Source organism: Grammomys surdaster, unplaced genomic scaffold (genome assembly GCF_004785775.1).
Source record: "Grammomys surdaster isolate TR1022 unplaced genomic scaffold, NIH_TR_1.0 118210, whole genome shotgun sequence".
NCBI lineage: Eukaryota > Metazoa > Chordata > Mammalia > Rodentia > Muridae > Grammomys > Grammomys surdaster.
The window spans coordinates 1-5,561 of NW_021614656.1; the positions used below are offsets into that span (position 1 = coordinate 1).

At 42.9% G+C, this 5,561-nt stretch overlaps 1 pseudogene; it reads right to left on the minus strand.

Annotated features, from left to right (window-relative positions):
• Nucleotides 1-2,786: 2,786 nt before the first annotated feature.
• Nucleotides 2,787-3,247, minus strand: LOC114635817 (annotated as a pseudogene).
• Nucleotides 3,248-5,561: the final 2,314 nt, after the last annotated feature.

Here is a 5,561-nt window from a genome sequence, read left to right on the forward strand (position 1 = left end):
GGTACCCCAGAAAGCCTGCTAGCTCAGAAAGGCAGAGAAGGTACTCAACTGACCTTCCTACTCCACTCACTTCCTAGAAGGAAACAGCTCCTTCTGTTTTTCCATGCTGTCTTAAATACCCTTCCACCCCAAGACCCTCCTTTCTGTTCACTTCTGTTCAATGCCTGTCAGCTGGTTGTTTGCTCCGCCTCTTGACCTAGGGTTGACTTTCTTTAGCTCTCAGATTAAAGGTGTGTGTTAGGTCTGAGCCAAAATGAGAAACAAGGTTTTTTGGTTTTTGTTTTTTTTGCTTTGTTTTGTTTTGTTTTTGTTTGTTTTTTGTTTTTTTGAGACAGTGTTTCTCTGCTTGGCCTTGGCTGTTCTGGAACTCACTCTGAGGACCAGGCTGGCCTCGAACTCAGAAATCCACCTGCCTCTGCCTCCCAAGTGCTGGGATTAAAGGCATGTGCCACCACTTCCCGGCTTTTTTTTTTTTTTTCTTAATAGATTTATTTTTTCAATTTATATGAGTACATGACAGCTGTCTTCAGACACATACTAGAAGAGTACATCGGGGGCTGGAGAGATGGCTCAGTGGTTAAGAGCACTGACTGCACTTCTAGAGGTCCTGAGTTCAAATCCCAGCAACCACATGGTGGCTCACAACCATCTGTAATGAGATCTGATGGCCTCTTCTGGTGTCTGAAGACAACTACAGTGTATTCATATATAATAAATAAATAAATCTTTAAAAAAAAAAAAAAAAAAAAAGAAGAGTACATCGGGTCCCATTACAGATAGTCCTGAGCCACCATATGGTTGCTGAGCATTGATCTCAGGACCTCTGGAAGAGCAGTCAGTGCTCTTAAGTGCTGAGCCATCTCTCCAGCCCATCTCTCCAGGGTTTTTCAGTTCACAATCTCAAGAGTTCCCAATGTCATCAAATATACCTTGAAATCAAGGCAGTTCTACCTCCAGCCAGCAGAAATCAGGCATCTGCCCTCCTTATCTGGGTGTGCCCTCCTTATCCTCTTTTATATGGGTGGTACACTCTTATACTCTGTTCATCCTTGGTTCCTGAACATTCACTTTGCCTTTAGCTATTTCCTGTTTCTCTCTTTTTTTTCTTTTTTTGGGTTTTTTTTTGTTGTTGTTGTTTTGAGACAGGGTTACTCTGTGCAGCCCTGGCTGTCCTGAAACTCACTCTGTAGACCAGGCTGGCCTCAGAAATTGCCTGCCTCTGCCTCCCAAGTGCTGGGATTAAAGGCATGTGCCACCACTGCCTGGCTATTTGCTGTTTAATACAGTAGCCAGGCTGGGGGATGTCTCTTAGTGGTGTGGTCCCTGCCTGGTAGGTTCAAGGCCCTGTGTTCACTCTCTAGCATTGCAAAACAAGCAAATGATGTTGCCAAAATCATTGCACGGGAGTCTAGGCATGAATCTTAACACCTATGCCAGACATATACGTGGTATATGATATTTATTCCCTATATATATCATATATATTTCATATATATATATATTTCCTATGTATATGAAATATATATATGTTGCATGCACACACATTAACACACTCACAGATGAACACACATAACATAAATCTAAAAACACTTCTTTGTGTGGGGGCAGGGCAGGAATAATGTTGTTTAGTGGAAGCTTCTGGTTTGTTGGGAAAGTCAGTTATGTCCAGTGATGGTCTACTGGGACACACAAGTGACAGGATGTTTTCCTGAAGCACACACAGGTGAAAGGATGTTTTGCTGGAGCAGATAGTTAAGAGCCACCACCATATGGGTACAGAGAATCAAACTTGTGTCCTCTGGAAGAGCACTAACACTTGTTCGAAATCCAGATCCTGTCCCAATTTTACCTATTGCTAACCTAAGGTCACACAGGCATCTGTGAATTTTCAAATATGTGTCTGAAAACGTCCCGAACCAGCCCATTGTCTTTTCTTTCAAATATTAGATTGATTTCCAGACCAGTCCATGATTAACTCAGAATAACTGGTCAAATTAAAACAAAGAGAAGGAGCTGGGCAGTGGTGGTGCTCACCTTTATTCCCAGCACTTGGGAGGCAGAGGCAGGCGGATTTCTGAGTTCGAGGCCAGCCTGTTCTACAGAGTGAGTTCCAGGACAGCCCAGGCTATACAGAAAAACTCTGTCTCGAAAAAACAAGCAAACAAACAAACATAAAAAAACAAAAACAAAAGAAAGAGAAGGGTCATCATTACTTCTCTATTTGATTAATTTTTGAAGGCAGTTCCCACAGTCTCTATGTTCTCTGTCCCACAAGGTCTAAAAGCTTGAGGCAAGGCAGCTTGTCAAGTCTGGGATATAGGCAAGTAAACGTGGGTCCGGAATATATGTCCCACACAGCTTCCCTGTCACCATTGGTCAGGGCTCACAGCTAGCTCATGGTCAGCATCATTCTTTGTCCCAGCACCAGAATGTCTCACCAATTGCTCTGGCAGCCAACATGCTTCATCAGCATCCTGCAGAAAAAACAAAAACAAAATCAACAACAAAAACAACCCACAAACATGCTCTCTTTCTCATCATATTAATACCTGATTAGGACCCTGCCATATGCAAGTGAGTGGATCTCTCCATTTCACCTGGGCATAAGTATGCCTAGTCAGTTGTAGGGTGCCATAGATACTCAGCAGAGTTCCTAGGCATTCAAGTTTTAAAATTTTTAAATAAAAAGAGCATGATTTGAATAATTTTGTGTTGTGTAGAGATATAATTCCGCCTTTTTTTTCCTGCTCTAGTTGTCAGAAGGGGACTTTATTTGGTCCCTGGGGTCACACCACCCTAGATATGAACCAGGCTTTATTTGACCTTCTTCTTGGGCACAGGTTGTTGGTATGGCCACACTTCTTGTGGTAGTTGACTGCATGGGGCAGGGTGGGGGGAAGGGGGTTACAGGCATGCATAGCACTTGTAGCAGATCATCTTGTCACAGTTGTACTTCTGGGCAGGAGGAAGAAGTGAGGGCTTGATGATGTCACCTCGCAAACACAGTGCCAGGTGCAAAGTGGACTCTTTCTGGATGTTGTAGTTGGACAGGGTACAGCCATCCTCCAGCTCTTTGCCTGCAAATATCAGCCTCTGCTGGTCAGGTGGGATGCCTTTCTTGTCTTGGATCTTGGCCTTGACTCTTCTCAATGCTGTCACTGGGCTCAACTTCCAGAGTGACGGTCTTGCCTGTCAAGGGCTTCACGGAGGAGATCTGCATGTTGGCCTCTGCTGCCTAACCACCTTATTGAAGAGAAAATTTCACCTTTTTTATTTTATGAAAATATTAAAGTTCCGTGAGCCCTTCCATAATATCTTGTCCTTGAGGATTATAAGGAATGCCAGTAGCATGAATAATATTAAATTGTTGAGAGAAAGTCCCAAATGCCTGACTGCAATAGCCTGTTTCATTTTCCATTTTAATCTGATTTGGAACAGGCTGCATAGAAAAGCAGCATAGGCAATGAATGACTAATTACATTTTTAGTTGCTTGTCCTGTTAAAGAATTAGCAGTATCCAAAAAAGGAACTGTTTCAAGCACTTGCAGACGAGATCGGGCGTGTTCAGGGTGGTATGGCCATAGACAGCACTTGCAAACCATGGCTATAAGAACACAAATTAAAGCTTGATTGTTCAGCATCTCAAAAACAGCAGCTACAGTGTGTAATGCAATTATTTGTGCTGAGCCTTGGGGGGGAGGGGACTCAATAGAATAAACCTGTGATCCAATTATATATGCGGCCTCCCACTAGAGGAGCCATCTGTAAATACAGTAAGTGCATTCTCTATGGGCTGCATGGGGAAGTTTACAGGAAATACAAGCAGAGAGGCAAATTGAAACTTGTGTCTTTTGGAAAATGATTATCAAATGTGCCTGAAAAATTTGCACATGCATTAGGCCAAATATCATTATTCTGCAAAAACCAATTTAATTGCTGCTTTTTTTTTAGGTTTTGTTTTTTTTTGTTTTTTGGTTTTTTTTGTTTTTTTTTTACGTTTTTTTCGAGACAGGGTTTCTCTGTGTAGTCCTGTCTGTCCTGGAACTCACTCTGTAGACCAGCCTGGCCTCGAACTCAGAAATCCGCCTGCCTCTCCCTCCCAAGTGCTGGGATTAAAGGCGTGTGCCACCACCGCCCGGCTTTTTTTTTTCTTTCTTTCTTTTATTAAGGAATAAATATTTCATCAGATTGAAGCATCATCCGACTAAGCTAGCTCAGTCAGTCAACAGGTTCTCAGGGGAGGGAGTGAGGATTAAAGAAAAAAAAAAGACAATTAGACAACATTATAACATCACCCGAAACAGTGTTGAGGTGGGTTTATTTTTTCCCAATTTTTTTTCCAAAAGTGTCCACTTTTGTACCATTCAAGGTACATGAAAAGTATAGGCCAGTTCTAGGTCAAAGATCTAGTAGTCCAGGAACAAACAAGGCAATAAACAAAAGTCCCAGGATTACTATACAGGGTCTTAACAAGATAAAGATACAAAGAACACACATTCCTCATCTGAATTCATCTTGAGCCTACTCCCTTGTCTCAGCCCAAAATCAAATTCTTGCTCAAGCCTAATTCCTTATCTTAGTCAAATATGAACCTTCTTACCAAATTCCTGGAAGGAGCCCCAAGAGCTCTCCCGAGGCCAGGAATAACTAGTGGAGTGGAAACTTCTGGTTTGTTAGGAAAGTGAGTTCTGTCAAATGATGTTCTGCTGGGGCACACAGGTGAAAGGATGCTTTGGTTTTCCAGAGGGCACAAGTTTGATTTTCTCCACCATAACATCCTTTCACCTGTGTCTGCTTCAGGAAACCATCCTATCACCTGTGCGCCCCAATAGACCATCACTGGACATAACTGACTTTCCAAACAAACCAGAAGTTTCCACTAAACAACATTATTCCTGCCCTGCCCCCACATAAAGAAGTGTTTTTAGATTTATGTTATGTGTGTTCATCTGTGAGTGTGTGAATGTGTGTGCATGCAACATCTATATATAGCACCTTTATGTCTGGCATAGGTGTTAAGATTCATGCCTAGACTCCCGTGCAATGATTTTGGCAACCTCATTTGCTTGTTTTGCAATGCTAGAGAGTGAACACGGGGCCTTGAACCTACCAGGCAAGGACCACACCACTAACAGACATTCCCCAGCCTGGCTACTGTATTAAGAAACAGGAAATAGCTAAAAGCAAAGTGAATGTTCGGGAACCGGGCTGAGCAGAGGAGATGAGTGGATGGATATAAGGGATAAGGAGGGCAGATGCCTGGTTTCTGCTGGCTGGTGGTAGAAGTGCCTTGCTCTCACAGGATCACACTGTGATCCCTGAGATTGTGAGTTGAAAAACCCCATTTCTCATTGTGGCTCAGACCTAACACACACCTTTAACCTGAGCACTAAAGCAAGTCAACCCTAGATGAAGAGGCAGAGCAAGAAACCAGCTGACAGGCATTGAACAGAAGTGAACAGAAAGGAGGGTCTTGGGGTGGAAGGGTATTTAAGACAGCATGGAAAAACAGAAGGAGCTGTTTCCTTCTGGGAAGTGAGTGGAGTAGGAAGGTCAGCTGA